The sequence below is a fragment of the Mauremys reevesii genome, linkage group 4, assembly GCF_016161935.1.
Source record: "Mauremys reevesii isolate NIE-2019 linkage group 4, ASM1616193v1, whole genome shotgun sequence".
NCBI classification, from domain to species: Eukaryota; Metazoa; Chordata; order Testudines; family Geoemydidae; genus Mauremys; species Mauremys reevesii.
This window is the reverse complement of record NC_052626.1, coordinates 10,867,358-10,885,445: the sequence shown is the minus strand read 5'-3', so window position 1 is coordinate 10,885,445 and position 18,088 is coordinate 10,867,358. Positions and strand designations below refer to the sequence as shown.

General features: G+C 46.7%; 1 long non-coding RNA gene across 1 annotated transcript in view; it reads right to left on the bottom strand.

The window, feature by feature from the left end:
• Positions 1-18,088, bottom strand: part of LOC120404233 — a 43,973-nt gene that overhangs the window by 16,843 nt on the left and 9,042 nt on the right. The window contains exons 6-7 of the long non-coding RNA XR_005597879.1: positions 17,517-17,675; positions 5,878-5,963 (exon numbers count right to left, since the gene is read on the bottom strand). This is a non-coding gene — a long non-coding RNA (uncharacterized LOC120404233). The remainder of the gene's footprint in view (positions 1-5,877; positions 5,964-17,516; positions 17,676-18,088) is intronic.

Sequence of the window (18,088 nt, the reverse complement as noted above, 5' to 3'; positions counted from 1 at the left end):
AATGGAGTCTACCTAGCAATTAAATATTAAGCTTAGCTTTTCAAAGGATTTGGAGACCCAGTTCCCCCAAAATCTCATCCTTCATGTATACTTATGTTTTCTTTTCTCACCTCTTGGTTCAGCTAGGCCAGCTGTGGCCACTAGAAACTATAAACCCGCTGCAAAAGTAGATTCATTAGCAGTGCAGCAACAGCAGCATCTCTTGGGAGAAAAAGGCATGCGGCAGGTCTGAAGATCATTTCAGGCAAATGTGGATGCCTTGTAATGTACGGGGGCACACCCCAAACAAAGCCTCAAAGGTTACATAGCATCAAAGTGAGTGGGCTGCAAGGGGTTTTATTCACCACCAAGCAAGCTATGCTGTGAGACAAGTCTCCATTGCCGGGCTGGGGGAGTTCAGATTGCAGTTCCTAGAAGTTGTGTGCAACATTTATTCCTCGAGTCCAGTGATAAAATTGCCTCCCTATCCTCCCTCCCGTGAGCTAGCAACCTGACTCACCCATCAGAAGAGCCCAGATGCTGTGAATAGATTTAAATGAGGCCTGGGTACACTGGTGACCATAACATTTCCCGTTATGGAAGGTAAGCTAAAATAAGGGTAATCAAAGCTCCTGCTTCGGGGTGTAAACTGATCCTCCACAGACAGCACTGCCGCATAAGTTATTGGGGAGGGAATGTTTGTCTTCTCCTGAAGTATCAAGTACTGGCCACTGCCCGAGGCAGAATATTGGGCTAGATGGTTCAATTTTCTGATTTGGCATGTTAAATTCTATCTGCATAGGACCTGTGTGTGTGAGAGAGAAGAGTTTTAAAAAGAAGTAACAACTCGTTAATATGGGGGGAAAAAATGTTTTCCCAGGAATGGTTCTTTAAGAAGTTTTCCAAGAAGATTGCATTGTTTTATGTAATGTATTGGGTGGGGGGGGGGCACGCAGGCTGCTTTGGTTTGTTTGAACAGAACACAGAATGTCATTCAAGAGATCGGTTCCCACATCCATTCCGGTTTCCATTATATTTCACTTTTTGGAGCACAGAAAGTTAATTTTTCTAACTGTCTACTGGCTTTCCAGGTACATTCAGATCTGATTAATCCAAATCCATCGGTAAACTCAATTTTACTTCAGATTAAAAAAGATTCCAATTAACAACTGAGTGATAGCCGGAGACTGTAAGAGACTGCTTAATTCTTGCACAGTGTTACTGCACAAACCCTTCCGACACTCAGGCCATATCATTATTCTATGTATTTCTACGGTTCCCGACACTGACGTACAACCTCAGTCATTATTTATTTGTGGCTATGCCCATGATATGCTAATGTAAAAAGGATGGTCCTTGCCCTAAGGAGCTGATAGTCTAAGGACAGACTGTTAGGGAGACAGGTTAAGGGAAGGAGAACAACAAATCGTGGATTTTTATACATCAGCTATTTTCACTGTAGGCAGCACTGGAGGAGAGGGTGTCAAAGGCGGCTTTAATGTGGACATGGCTGGGGCCTTCAGGATAAGCACAGGAAGATGGTACCACGCACAGGGGACTGTGTGGAGAAATGCACGGAGGTGGTGGCATGGACAAGCAAGGGGAACAAGGATGGGATCAATGTCAGAGCGGGGGTGAGGTCACAATGCCAGGCTCAGCATGGGACCATAGGTCGGGAGGGTCAGAGTTATATGGAGACATGAAGGCAGTGAGGAGTCCACATGCGATAGCCTCAGTTACCCAACTCTCACTTATCTGAGATCCCCAGGGACCCGAAATAGGCTCACGTTGGCCAATATCTGTTAATACAGCCACGTAACGCTCCTCCAGCATTGAACTGGCCCAGTATCTCCAGTGACGTTCACCCAGTCACGGCCAGACGTGGATTTGCCTCGTTGCTGGGGGCTGTTGGGATTCCCCCCATGTGCTGGTTTAGAACACACACACACACACACACACACACACACACACCATGGAAACCATTCAGGTTGATGATGATGATTACTGGCCTGCAAAGGATTTTGCACGAAAGTCAAAACCCCAGTTTGGAGGGTTTGGGGATTTTTTTCTTCCCATTTTGTAAAAAAGCAAAAAACTTACCCAGCACACTCAGAGCAATCTCCTCCTCCAACTACTTACCCTGCAGCGGCAGGGCCTCTCAAATCGAGTAGAGGGGGCCTGGCTTCACTCTCTGATTCAGGGCTTTCCCCTTTAGGGAGAAGCTTGAAGTTCCTGCTGTCTCCACCCACTACAGTGGAGAGTTCTAGCCAGCGGAAATCACATCACAAACCTCCTTTCCCATCTGAAGGGGGGGGGCGCGCTTGGGAGAAACCCATCTGCCCTCTTCACTGTCTGCAGACAAGAGAGATACTATCCCGGTCTCAGCCTTGCCAAGGTGTGACAGCTGGCAGATACACCAGGGGTTTTGCTGGCCACCTCCAGAGCTAAAAGCATGCATGGCATCAGTGTGAGCTAAAGCCACGCTCCCCTAGATAAGGCTGTAATAAACTCACATCCTCTGCGGATTGGGCACAGAGAGGGACCTGCAACACATGCTCACCAGCGCTTTACAAAGGCATTTTGGGTTTCCTTCATAACATACACCCCAGAACACATGGCTCGCTTGTAGTTCACAAGATCCCCTAGCCTCCATCCCTGGGAAATTAGAGGCTGCCACATGACGAGGAAGCTTTCAGACTGTGTACATGCACACACACACACACACACGGCACTCTGGGATGCAAGCTGCAGGGAAAGCCCAGCTAGCCGTATGGTTTTGAAGAAAGATCTGCAGGACTCAGGCAAGTGGGTGTTGGGTACTGCTGGGCTAGGAGGAGCCAACACACCCAAACCCCATAAACAAAGGGAGAGAACGTTTTCCCACAGGTCTGGAGCTGGAAGGCAGCTCCTATGAAGATCCATCACAGAAGGCAGGGAGAGTTGGAGGAAGAGACAGAGTCCTGTGCTAGGAGGGATGAGGCCACCGTAGGCTCTGGGAAGCACCCACATTTTGGGGTGATTATCCAAGTCCAAGGCAATTTTCGGAAGTTCATCCTTCACTAATACATGTGGCCTTTTGCTTCATACCATACAGGTGTTTTCTGGAAATTGTCACAGCCTGGGTCAAATGATCATTGCCATCATCACAGTCTTTCTAGACCTGTGTTTCTTTGGAGCTGGGTTACAGGCAGTTTTGATTTCTATGGATCCACGGGAAGCCAAGACATCCATTTCCTTTTAGCTCACTACAAACTCCCAACTAAACACAGTTGGGAAGAGCCCAGATTTTACCCTTTTATCTTCATGTGTTTGCATGTAACATTTGATGCACTTCTTTAAATAAATGCGTAAGCAGCACTCTTGAAACAACTGAATGCCAGCAGCCCAACACTCACCAACAATCCTACACCCCCACCCCAGCATTCTCAGTCCAACACTACACCCCCAAGCCAGTGTGCACTGAGCAAACCTATGATGCCAATCTAGCATGCTCAGTCCTGTAGTCATAGGCAGCCCTGTGACACCATTCTGGCATGCTCTGTCCTGCAGTCACAAGATGCCAAAATCAGGACGCTCAGACATTACGTTGCCAATCCAGCATGCTCCTTCATGGCAACCCTCAGCACCAATCCAGGGTGTGCACGCAAGGGACAGCTAATATATCCTCACAGAAACCTATTTTGGGTTCCATCTTCCAAAGGTTTATTTTCTGCAAGAGAAAGGGGAAGGGAACGTTTCCAACTCTGACACTGTCAGCTTAAAGAAAAACTTCACTCTGTTCTCCCCCCTCCAAAAAAATGGATCAAAGCTATTGTTCCAGCAGAATACTTCACTAATGGTTTCATAGATTTGACTTCCTTCTGTGTTATTGATGATCCGCATCTGGCCCCCATCCCTGCAGTATCTGAGCATCTCACAATCTTTAATATCTTTCTCTCTCAACACCCGTCAGGGCAGTACGGCCACCCTCATTTTAGAGGCAGGGAACTGAGTCACACAAAGGCTAAGCAACTTGGCCAAGATCTCACAGGAAGTGTATGGTGGAAAAGGGAAGTGAACCCAGATCTCCCAAGACCCACACTAGAGCCCTAACCACTGGACCATCCTTCCTCTTTATAAAACATCTCTATTGTCTACTACTAATGTATCTATTCTCAGGCAGCCAATTCCCAATGTTTCTCTTTCATGAGAGAATTCACACTGGAAAAGAACAGAACCACCAGGAGGCCGGTAGCTATTCAAATTCCTCACAAGAAGACAATGATTAATTACCAAACTCCATTTGATTGTTGACTTTGTTTCCTTCCTTGCTGTTTTAGGTATACACTTTTTCAAATTCAAACACATTTTCCTTCCTGTTTATATATTCATGTCTGTCTGATATCACTCTTGCATTGCAATCAACATTCCTTTATTCTTTATAATTTGAATACCACTTTGTGCGAACACTAGTAAAAAGATCGTATCTGCAGCTTTGCATTCTGTACACACACACACACACACACACACAAAAACCACAACAACCCTAACCAGCATTAAGTGGATTGTTTGCAAAATCATTTTTGTTCTAAAATGTAATCAACTATATTGGATGCAATGTTTGTATGTAGAAAATAATATAAAAAAATAGGGTTTGGTGCCTCCTATTTCCAGAAAAAACTATTTTTATGGCATTTATAAATATTAGTATGGAATACTAGTCAAGAACAATGCATAACAGTAATGAGAATCACAAAATCCCATCATATTTGACACTGTCATATCACCAGCTTAAGGATTAGAAGATGAATTTTACAGTTAAAAATATTGCTTCCCAATAATAGCAATAAAATCAGAATAAAAAAACCCTGCTCTTTGTTGCATTATATATTCCTGATGGTTTACTTCTTATTCTGGAGTTTACAAGATCATTGCTTTGAATGCAGGTTTTTTGGATGGCTCGTTAAAGAGCTAACCTGAGAATGAGGAGGGAGGTTTTCTTATCTGCTTTCATTCTTGCTTGGCCCAGGCTTTGTTTCCTGCTAACCCCTGACACTGACAGAGTCTAAGGCCTATCAAGTATTGCCCTCATTTCAGCAGGTTTTTTATATATACGCGGAAGCTTCGTTTTGAATGATAGAGTTACCCCAGGTGTCAGTTTTCGCTACTATTTCTAAATACATCTGGTTAAAGGGGGAAAAAAGCAGCAATTTCATTGAAAATCCAAGCTATTGCGATCTAATCGCTGCTTAAGCTGTGGCTTTATTCAAATCTGGATCACCAATAGGGCTTGAGATGTAAATGAAGTGCAAAGAGAAATAAAGCAAGAAAAAGCCATGATAGCCCCTTCCTTCAGCCATTTGATTCCCAAGTCCTTATCAGTCAATTAATGCATACTAAAACTTCAGTGGCAGCATCAGTTTAATAGACCTAATAGCTGCAGCAAGCCCCAAGCATTAGCTAAACAAAACACACTTTCAGCAGCCTTAACATGAGACTGAAAAAAGGTCAAAATAGACAGGCTTTACAGAATAAATCCCGAAGATCCATTCTCATTTCCACTCAAGGATCTCTTAAGCAGTTCTCGGATGCTCTTTATGATACTTTGATCCACACATAGTTTCATTAAAACTTTGTGGCTTGGTATTTTTAAACCTGATAGCTTCGCTAAACTAGTTCTCAAAATGTTAGCTAAGCCGCTATGCATAAAACTACTTTACTGTCATGGTGTCTTCTAATATCACCTAAGTGCAGGCTGCTGCAATTCTGAAAACGAACCTTCTCTACATGCACTAGATCTCAATTTGGGAATTTTTGCTCTTGCATTTGAAGGGTGGCTGACATTATAAAGGAAAGGTGCTGTCTTCCCCGACCCCCCTCTCTGCTCCTGAAATCTAACACTAAAATTATCTGCTGTACCTTATTTGTTCTGGAAGCAAGTTACACAGAACTTTTATCCACTGTGGTTTCCAATTTCAGGATTAACATTAGATGCCAAAAACTGCCTAGAAAAAAAAAAGTAAATGGTGGTTTGAAATCCAGTTTAATGATGGCAGTATGAACTGCCTAAAGCCCAAAGAAAACAAAAGGTACTTTCCCACCCCTACAATCAGGGCATGTTAATAAATCTAGTTTCACTGCCACGGATAAAAATCTTCTTCCCAGAGAATGCCCTTTGCTCCCAGGAAAACACATGCAACTTGGCGGGAAGGCGACAATTTTCTCTCTTTCTTCTAGAGCAAGCAGAAGGCTTGATTTCTTTAGAAGCTTTTGTGGCCAGTTTGTATTACAGCAGTTAAGAGAATTACAGCAAAAGGATTTCCAAAGAGGCTGAGCTCAATTTTCAAGAGAAAAAATAAACAAAGGATTTACCAAAAACACCCTAACGCAGCTCCTATTGGAGTTAATAGTAAAACTCCCATTGGCTTCAGTGGGGCCATTGATTTCAAAAGGAGCAGAGTTCGGGCTTCGGAAAAATCCCATCCCAAAGTAGTGATGTAGCCTGCCTGCTGTTCCAGTTAGGTAGGTAGGTGACCACCACAGGTCGAGCAGTGTAGCAGACATTTGAGATCAGACTTTGGGCTTGTTTACAAAGGGAAAGTTAATCTGAATTAACTAAAGGTGTGAATTTGAAGTGGATTAGTTAAACCACATTAAATCCCTGTGTGAACACCCTCATTCAGAATTAAAGCAGTTTAATTAAACTTAGGGTATGTCTACACTGGAAACTTCAAAGTGCTGCCATGGGAACGCTCCCGCGGCAGCGCTTTGAAGTGCGAGTGTGGTCACGCGCGAGCGCTGGGAGAGAGCTCTCCCAGCGCTCCTGGTAATCCACCTCCATGAGGGGACTGTCTACACTAGCACTTTAAAGCATTCAGACTTGCTGTGCTGAGGGAGGCGATTTTTCACCCCCCAGAGCCAGCAAGTTAGAGCGCTATAAAATGTAAGTGTAGACAAGCCCTTTATTTAATTCACTTGGAAGTGAATTAAGACAAACTGAAGTAAGGCCACTTTGATTCTGAATGAGGGTGTTCACACAAGGGTTTTATGCAGTTTAACCAAATTCACTTCAAATTCTCTCCTTTAGTTAATTCAGATTAATTTTCCTGGATGTGCCATGTAGACAAGCCCTTGCATTCCAATAGTTGCACTAGCAAAGTCCTGCTTACTGGTACAACTAGTTCAGCTAGAGGTGTGATTTTTTTTTACACTGTCAAAGTTATACTGGTAAAAATCTCTAATGTGGATGCAGTTACACTGGTATAAAGGTGTCTTATAGTTCCTCCCCTTCCTATATTTATGTGTCAGTGATCCCTCAGAATTTGAGGACTATTGTCTTCCATAAAATGACAGCCAGTTATCACTGGTGGATCCACAGGTGGCTAATCAGACCAATCCAGGATCCACAAAGCTTGTCACAATGGAGGCAGACATTTCCCAATGGAAGGTGTGAATCTGGATTGTTGAATTGGGCTGCAGCACGTTCTTTCCTCCTTTCCCATTTCTATTTCCTGTTGGATCTCGAAATACTGGGATCCTTGCCACAAGGTCCCTTTTCATTTTGGTTGGTTGAGGGCTTGAGTTTCCCATCAGTTTATGACAATATTGCACTTCTTCGTGTTGGCTTTGAGGGTGTTTTTTTTGCTCACCCCTCATCCGTTGGCTATGGCTCATTTGGGAGAATACGACCTGCCTTGGGAGTCAATTTTCTGGCATTCAAAGAACACGACCAGCCCAACTTTCTCTGAGGCCTACAACCAACTCGGCCTCTTACTCAACACCAAGAAAATTAAAGTACTTCACCACCAGGCTCTGAATCACCAGGATCCTGCTTCCATAATTCAGATCAATAAAGAGAACCCTGGAGAATGTCGAGAACTTCTTTTACCTTGACAGCTATCTGTCGCAAAAAGTCCTGTACGTATAGCTGTACTAGTATAAAGCAGTGCAGTGAGGTGGAGTGGCCTCCCTCTGGATTTATGAGTGAGGAACCACTACACTCTGGCTAGTGGGCAGAGCCAAACCCATCCCACTGCCCTTGCTGGAAGAACCGGGGGAGGGCAGGAAGTATAAAGGTAGGACCCAGCAGCTTAGTTGAGTGGGAGCCAGGGAAGGAAACAAACATCTCCAGCTCGCTGCAGAACTCTGGAGCTGAACCTGCCCTGTGCAGAGCTCTGCCCTCGGAGGCGACCCACCCTGGAGAGGAGTGTCTGGGGGACTGCCGTCCACAGTGCACCCCAAAGAGGCACAGGACTCCTAGACTACGGACTCCCTTGCCCAGACTGTGGTAGGAAGTAGCCCAGGGAAGCCAGACTGTAGTCCAGTTTTGCTGCCGGAGCAGAGGTCAGCGTGTTTCAGAGGATCCCCACTGACCCAGTGCCGGAACCATTTGCCACTGTTAGGGCCCTGGGGCTGGGACTTGGTGGAGTAGAGTGGGCCTGGGTCCCCCTGCTGCCAATCCCACCCCGGGGGTGGCGGCCTATTCATCCGTAGACCAGAAAGCCTGTGCACTGCTTGTGGTTCACTGCAGACAATAGGCGGTGGACTCCAGACTGTTTGCGGGCTAGTGTAGCCAGGAGGCTTAGGCTAAAGACTGCTCCCTGCTTTGCCCCACCCAGAGGGCCAGAGCTTCCCTTGTAGATAGTTAATTGCTGTCTGCCCCAGCCAGGAGGCTGTGGACTAAAGACTGCTCCCTGCTCTGCCCTGCCTGAGGGGGCTAGAGCTTGAGAATCTTAGTGGCTGCTTGCCCCTGCTAGGAGGCTACGAGCTATAGGCTGCTTTCTGCTGGGCTCTACCAGCAGGACCCAAGCCCGAGTGCTGCTGCCTGACACAGTGAGGCGGAGCGGCCTCCCTCCCCACTTGAGAGCGAAGCACCTTGATACAGCTAGAGACAAGCAAAACAAGCTATACCAGTAAAAGCACCGTTTTGCCAGTACGTGTCCACACTAGGGGCTTCTGCTGGAACAGCTGTCTCAGGCTAGAGACCGATGCAGCGGCACGGCTGTCAAATCTCTTGCGCAGCCGCTCTCTGCCGATGGGAACAAGCGCTCCTGTCAGCATAATTAAACCAGCCCCAATGAGCAGTGGTAGCCATGGCAATGAGAGAAGCTCTTCCACCAAACATAGCACTGTGTACGCTACCCCTTAGGCTGACAAAACTTATGTCGCTCGGGGTGTGTGTGTGTGTTTTTTACACCCCCGAGGGACATAAGTTTTGTTGACATAACTGGTAATGTAGACATGGCCTCAGCCAGGAGTGGGATGAGGTGTGATCCATCACTGACATCGCTGCAGAAGCCCTTGGTGTAGACGCAGTTACAGCGGCAAAACTGTGCTTTTACCAGTGTAGCTTATTTTGCTCAGGAGCTGGGGGTGGGCAGGTGGCCGTATCATACTGGTGCAAACCCCAGCTTTGCCAGTATAGCTCCTCCCACATTAGGAGTGCTTTGCAGGGCTGGTACACTGATATTCCTACGCTAGTAAAGCACTCCCAAGGCAAATATAGCCTTAGTCCACACACACTGGAGTGATACTATAACAGTAGAGCTCAAATGATACAACTTTCCAGTGTAGACAAGACCCGAGTCCCAATCCAAAGCTGTAATCATTAGACCATGCGTCTGGCTAACACAATAGCAACAATAGAAATAAAAGCGAAGAAACCAATGTAATAAGCCTGCAGAGACCATAGAAGTGTGAAGCATTCATAGGCTTGGGGAAATCGCAGTCCAGTTTGCTACTTCTTGCAAGGCTAGCTTCTGATTATGTTGATGAGAAAAATTGTAAACAAAACAACCATTCTCTGCTAATTAATTCCCTTCAAAGCACTCTACAAACCTTTAATTACGCGGGTTGAAAAGCAGCAGTTACCCTATCGGAGCTGATCAGCTTGGCTCCCTCTTCACCAAACCCTGCCACCTGACAGAAACATTTTGTTGTTTTCACTGCTTCACACACCTAAGATGGGTTTGCAGTAAATCCTGTCAACTAAACGCCTGACAAAAGTGCTCTGATGTCAGGTATAAAGAATGCCACCTACAGCTTAATGTCTGGAAAAAAAAAATTCTGAGTGCTTCAAACAATGAGCGTTTTTGTCTTCTTAATGCCCAGTATGCAATCGAGTGGAAATGCTACTTCCAGCCGTAATCTACAAATGAAATTAAAGTTGTTGAAAGACACATGATAAACCAGGATCCTTTGTTTCTTACAGAAGAGGAAAAATTGAAACCACTAAATATTTGAGCAGATTTACTAAATTTCCAATTAAATCTGGAATTATTCAGAGCACCTCTCTCTCTCTCTCTCTCTCTCACACACACACACACACACACACACACACGCACACACATACAGACATATTTCCTATTTGAATAAAGTAGGCGAAACGTGAAGTGCCCGACGTAGCAGGAAGATTTATGAAGTGGATCCTATGATCTTTCGTATTAGCACCAGGCCAGCCTTGTGGAATAGCAGCAGCATTTTGAAAGGCTACATGTGGATCCCTGGGCCCACGCAGGTGGAAGCAGACAGTAGTAACACAGTTCAGTCTGCCTTGGGGGAGGAAGCCAGATATGCTAGGCAAGAGCACCCTCTGCCAGCTGGCATGGGCTGGAGTAACATGCGCCCCCCTTGACAGAGGAAAGGTCACGGGAAGCAGCTTACCAAAGACAGACGAGATGAGGACCAAAATCAGGAACAAGATTAGATATCAGTGATTTAAACACGGGAGCAGTAGAACAATGCCGAGCACTGTCTCCGGCTTTCTCATCTTTCCTAGTCCTTTGCCTTTCAAGCGACAGTCTATGCTGTCCTGCAGAGCCTCATTCGTGTAAAATTCCAGATGATCTGGACTCCCTGTCTTTGGCGTATGCTGCTGTCTTGGTCCTAAATGCATCCGCAGAGCCAGGTGTCGGCACGCCTTTGGAGCTGGTACAAAGAGTGCATGCCGCCAGCTCACAAACTGGTTGGTATTTCACAAAACAACAGGGCTGGTTGCCTGCTCAGTGTTGGCATCACCATTCAGTGCCACCTCTGCCAGACGCCAGTGTTCAGAAGGAAGCCGTCAGCAGTGGTGCTGGTGCACATGCAGGGGGATCATGGGTCTGATCCTGCTCCCATTTGAACTCCAGAAGGCGATTTGACCCTGGTCTTCATGGGAGATAGAGCAGGCCCTTAATATTTGGTTGGCTGCTAGAGAGAAGACAGGGATTTCCCCATCTCAGTGACACAATGAGGGTCTCTGCATGGATCCTTTCGGCACTGGGTCCCAGCTTATAGACCTACATCATGGAAACATAGTTCACTATGTAGCACGAGCAGACTTTGACCTTGGGCACCTTGCACCACATTTTAAACCAGAAGAACTGAAACACAGAAAGTGCTCACATCGAAGACAACCAGCCAGATGTTGCAATGGCTACAAACTGGGGAAAGGGAATGCACAAGTGAAGAAGGGAAGCCCCAGCACTGCACCTCAGACTGCTTTCACTTCTGTGCATTTCTCTTCCCCGGCAACCATCCAGGAGCTACAGGGCTTCCCCAACATGGTCATCGCCTGTTAGAGTTGGCCTCCACCACCTCCTCTTTCACTGCCTATGTTGTGGCACAAGCTGTGGGTGAAATTTACCCCTTTGCCATGGGCCAGCACAAATACAGTGCAGCACTCGAGTCTCACTAAGCCCGAACTGAGATGTAAATTGTGCATAAGTCTCATGTTGGCTCACTGCACAGGGTGGATTTCATCTGTGGTCAGTGCTGGGGCATGGGTATCTGCACACCGTGCAGACAGACGTTTGTACAAGGTGAGGATGGACCAATCTGCCCGTGCAGTCACTACTCCTGCTGTGCTACACCAAGCTTTTTTGCTTCGTCTGTGCAGACTGATTCAGCTTCGGATCTTCTAGCTAGCTATAAAATGGTACTTGATGCAAATTTTAGTGCAAATGGTGACCTGTGAGCTCCTGAAAGCCCCTGATGAATGAAGGCTACACATAAAATTTGCTCCTGGCTTGAGCTATTTAGTATTTTCCAAAATTTCAATGAAAAGCAAAACAAAATTTTTTTGGAGGGGAGGGTAAATGTTGCCCCCTTTTTGACCCAGCTCATTCTCGGTTTGAGATCTTGACTCCACTGAAGACAATGGAAGCTGTTGCTAGGACTAGGATTTCACCCTTTGTAGCCTTGGTGGGACAAACTCTTGTATGAACATTCCCCACCAATATTTTGAGCCCTGCTATTGTGCCATCCACCCAACCCACATCCCCAAAGTTTCGCAGGGCTCTCTCCCGAAGTAGGCATCCCTATCTCAGCAAAACAGTGCGATCAGAAGGACTGACAGGGGATGCCCCACAAGGATTGTGTTTCTCCTCCCAGTCAACCACAGTCTACTTGTCTTCATCTTCAAGGCCATTCAGGACCCATCCCCACCCTATCCATCATCTCTTATACAATGCTGAGACATGGACTCCCATCACCCCTCTGACAACGATGCAGACCTGGGTTGTTCATTTGCCAAATTTTCCTACAACCACTGTTGTGGTTTTTTCCCATGTGCCCCTTATATGTGTCTCCTGCCATGATACCTACAAACAAATTCAGCAATGGCTATGCGGCTGGTTTGCTGTGAGCACTCACGCTGATCACTTTCATCTCATTGTTGCCCTTTGCTCCCCCTGGTCTGTCTTTCTGTACCCACCTGTTGCCTCTCATCTTATACATAGACTGTAAACTCTTTGGGGCAGGGACCATCTCTTTTTACATATTGTCATGGGATCCCCAGGGTGCAGCCTGGGACTGTGGGACCACTGTGCCCCCTTAACTCTCTCCCGCCTGGGCTGTCTCTCACAATGCTTTGCTAGTGACAAGCAGCAACCCCCTCCTGGCCCTGTTATCACTCAGCACAACAGCATGTGGAGCCCTGCACCCAGCTAGATTGCACAAAGCCACTTGAGAGTCACACAGAGAAAGGCACCTGCCAAATCCCCCCCAGCTCCCAGCAACGTACCTCAGGAAAATGCCATTTTGCACTGCTCAAGATGAGCAGTAAAAATGTATTAATTGGTTCACCACTTCATCAATGGAAAGTGGACATACACCAGCCTCTGCAAACCTGAGCAGATTTACCACACACTTCAGGCAAACTCACTGGGAAAGATAAACAGTAAAACAAATTTATTGACTACAAAAGATAGATTTTAAGTGACTACAAGTGACAGGCAAAAAGTCAGAGTGGGTTACCAAAAGAAAATAAAACATAACCACGAAGTCTAAACTCTCAGCCCTATTCCACTGGGCAACATCTAGACTAAGCGGTTTATCTTACCCCACTGGATACTGCAGTTCATAGGACACAGGTTTCACTCTTGAAACCTGGGCCAGTCCCCTCTGTTGGAGTCTTCAGAGTGTCCTTGTTGCTTGCAGCGTAGGTGGGGCAAGGAGAAAGGCGAAGCATGCCCCCCCCCCCCGTTTTCTGTTTTATACCCTTAGTCCCATGTGCTTGGAGAACACAAGTCCAGGCATGTCTGGTGGGCATTGCTGACACAAGTCCAGGCAAGGCTGAGATGTGGCCTCATGCAAGTGAGTTATTGCATCGTAGTTCCCTTGCTGGACAATGGTTGTTGACGAGTTGTTTGACATCCTGCTCGGGTGTTGGTTACTTTCCTTGCTGTTGTCTCTGGGACGCTAATAACTGGCTGATTCCCCAATTTACAGCATGGTTGTCACTAAAACATACAACACAATCTCATAACTTCATATGCATTAAAGATATATATATTTAGATACAACAGTGACTTTCAGCCAATCATAACCTTTCCCCTGATACCTCACATGTCCTGCTTTATATGCAATATCACAGTTATATACAGATGAGGAATATGGGGGTTACAAGACACTCCTCCAAGGTATGTCAGACATATTTGTACAGCGCCTAGCACTATGGGGCCAGAGTCTCTGGGGGCTACTGAAACAGAAATAATGAATAATTGTGACAAACAAACAATGGCAGTGACTATACAAAGGTGTAATTTACTGGGCCTCACTCTCCCCATTGTGTAGCCATTACACCCAAATTGAGTACAAATGCTGGATGTAAGACAGTGGAGACTCTGACTCATAGAAATGAGGCAGCTGCACTTATTCTCCTGATAAAAACCATGAACTTTACAACATAATCAAGGTGTGCAGGTTAAATTGATCCTCTGTAGCTTTGTGACTCTAACCCTGCAGCCCTGGCTTATAACTTTTTTTCCATGCAACTATCATGACTGGGGAATAGGCAATGCACCAGATGATGCTGTATATTGTCTTCTACCAGTGAAATTAAGTAAAACATACCGTTAGCACAAGTCCAGAGATATTTATGTCTATGACATTCTAATCCACATCCTAAAGAGAAGTATGGTTAAGAGATTGGCATTTTGCACACTGTACACATGACAATTAAAAACCACAGATTATTTGGTAATTGTCTAAGAACTTGAATTCCAGATGCAGAAGGTTTTGTCACAGTGTTCCCACTGGAGGTCTAGGAAGGAGAAGTTTCCCTATGGTGGGTTGCTGGGAAGAAAAAAAGGCCTGGCAGTGGAGTGGGTCTCCTCCTTGGAGTGCAATTTGGACATAGAAGGCTTGATTTGCTTCTCACTTCTGACTGAAGGGCTGTTTGCACAGCCCCATTTTCCACGCGATGAAAGCAAAATGCTGAAGAGCATTTCCAGAAGGAGCCAAGGGATACTCTTCACAGCCTGGAAATGACCAGAACAGAACCATAATCGTTACCCCTCCAAGTGCACGACACCTGGAACTGGAGGGTTTTGAGGTCATGAGAGGGGCACATCCAGAGTTTGTGGAAGGGTCTCCATGATCCAGCCCAGGTTCAAGTCAGGAGGAGTAGGTGAGGAGGTCAGATAGGGGGGCTTTCCAAAAACAATTGGGAGGGGGGCTTGGGTCATTTGGTGGGAATAGCAGAGGTGCCCAATAGCTACAGACAAGGACATTTGTCGTTAGCACCCAACGCCATTCCCTGAGGTAGGATATTTTCATCTGCAATACAATTTACCTGCTTGCAGTGGTGTAGGGGCTGGTAAGGGGACACAGGTCAGATTTTTACATTTTCTAATTTCTTTAGCCTCAACACCACCACCACCACGCTTAGACAGCACCGAATATCCGTGGCCACATTGTATGTCTTTATTCCAGGCGTTTAAAAGCTCCACAGGGTTATTACTGATCTGGTGCACCCAGGCTAATTGTGGATGGCCGTGTGACCATTGCCAGTCCGTGATTTGGCAATGTCCCCTCCTGACTCACATCTGATCTCCAGGGCTCAATGTGCAGGGACTTTGTCTCTGAGGTGGGTTGTATGACCAAAAAGTGCCAGCCGGTGGTGACCGACGGTGACTTGAATCCTCTTGAGGCCAGTTCTTAATAATACATCCCTATTACTGATCAAATCAAACCACCGTACACCCAGCAGATGTCACCAGCAATGCATATGAAGTGCCCCCAGCCTCCTGATGTCTTGTTTAAGCAACACCCTAGTTTCAGATCCATATAAGAAGACTGGAAATACACAGGTTTGAGAAATTCATGCTTTCGTATACAATTTCATTTTCTTTTGTCTCCAGACCCTATTCAGGTCCTATATGGCTGAGGCTGCTAGACTGATTCTCCTTAGGATGTCTGGCTTGATGTGCCCATCTACTGCATCTTTAAGGTTGTTTGTGTCCTGGCCAAACAGAATGACAAATTCTGCGTAATCCAGGTTGGTAAAAGAAGTTGAACCGACAGTTATACTAGCATTTTTGGAGACACGCACCAGGAGCCAATCCATTGTGCAGCAGAACAGCCCTGCTTCACCCCGGATCTTCTGTAAAACTTCTCAGACCTATGGGTCCCTCATCACACCCATCCTCCTGAATCAACATGTAGATCTTGAATTAATCTCTGGAGGATGTTGGGAACACCAGTGCCTCAGAGATCCTTCCATGGGGGCAGCTCTGTCAACAGAATCAACACCCTCAGTCCATGTTAAGGAGAAACTTGGAGCCAAACACAAGCTCACAGGCAGGGCCAGATTAACCTTTTGTGGGCCCGGCACCAAACATATTTGTGGGCCTCCATGTAGTTGTTATGGGCCTCTTCTGAGTGGGCCTGGGGCGACGGCACCATTGGCACCATAGTAAACCTGGTACTGCTGGGATGGGGATGAAAACATTTATTCAGAAACAAAATAAGATATTTGAAGCCACACTTGATTGAGACCTCCACTCAGCCCGTAGAAAACAAACTGGGCTAGCATCAATATACCCAGAATACTCTTGAATTTGGTTTACTTGTGTGTGTGGGGGGGGGGGAGTTGTTTGTTAGTTTTGTCTTTTTTGTGTAAACACCCAGGACCTGCTTGGAGCCCTGAACACAAGTACTTAATTAACATATTTATGGGCCATATTAAGCCCAGATGTAGCAGTCAGTGGAGTTGCACCTGCATCTCCCCACCACCATCTCCTCCACCCAAAGTTGTTTTGTAAATACATTTTTTGAAAGCTGGATTTTCTAGTTTGGTATAATAATGTTTACAAAAAATTTTAAACCGTTAGTTTTTTTTAGCTTATTTCGCCCTTTGCCTCACTGTCCCTCATGACTTCAAGTGAATCAGTAAAATTTTGGGGGTGGAATGTGGGGAGGAAAATTGCTGGGAGAAAGGGCCACTGAAACACACACACACACACACTTTACCACCAAGGCTACCACAATCCATTCTCAAGCCCCTACCTCAACCTTCACACCTGGGCTCTCCCCTTCCCATCCCCCTTACTATTCCCCCTACACAATTAACTGTCACCTTCACACAAGGGCTCTCCTCAAACTCCCTGCTACTGCCCACCTCCCACTTTCACCCCAGGGCTGTCACTTCCCTCCCTTCTACTGACACCCCCTCACACACCCCCTCACACACAGAACCAACCCCCATCTTCAACCCTGGACTTTTCCCTCCCTCTGCCCTCCACACCCAACCCCAATCTTCAACCCTAGACTTTTCCCTCCCTCCACCCACCCACACCCAACCCCCACCTTCACACACCCCTTCTCCTATCCCCCCCACATGGAGTCACCGCCAGCTCCCCCATCACACCCGGACTCACCCCACAACTGCCCCTTCCCCCCTAACTGTGCTCTACCCCCTCCGCTCCCCAGAGTGTGGGGAGTTTCTGGGCATTCCCACTGGCAGGGGGCATGGCAGCCAGTCCCACCCAGCCCCTGTCACTGTGCCCCCAGCCCCACCCCTCTGCACAAAGCTGCAGGGTTGAGACAGTCCCCAGGACCCCATGGCTAGGCATCAGGGTCACTGAGGGGCCGCACGCTGGGACACGTCGGGGGGGGGTAGCTCAGTGATTTGAGCATTGGCCTGCTAAACCCAGGGTTGTGAGTTCAATCCTTGAGGAGGCCACTTAGGGATCTGGGGCAAAAATTGGTCCTGCTCGTGAAGGCAGGGGGCTGGACTCGATGACCTTTCAAGGTCCCTTCCAGTTCTAGGAGATTGGTATATCTCCAATTATTACCTTTAAAGAGACACACAGCTCCGCTGCTGCCCCGCTGGTAAACACAGCGCTGCTCACAGGAAGGGATTGATACTGGATATGTAGCTTTCACCTCTGCCTTACAGGTTCAATCCAGCCTTGTTTAGTAGTGACTGAAAGCTGTTGCCAACTCATGGTGACCTACGTGTAATGAGTTTGAGGTCACAGTCCATTTCCTATTGGACAGGGAACATCATCACAACCTTGCCCCACCACCTCATCCCTGTCAGCACACTCGTTAGAGAGGCCAACGACTGGGCAGGTATGAAGACCTCTCAGCCCTAGATAGAGTCACGTCCGAAGCAGCAGGTTGCGTGGCAGGGTGGTGCAAGTTACACAACGATTGCCCGTGTTGTACCAGCTGTTTGTTAATATTGGGCTCATCACTATGATCTCTGGATGCATTACAGACAATACAGCTAACTACTGTCGAGAACAGTGCATTCAGAGCAAACCCACTCCCAGCTCCTACCCCCTCTATTCAGCTTTGATGGGCTAAATACCCTTTGGCGACATGACCAAATTAAGGAAAAGCTAGAGTGAACAAAAGCATA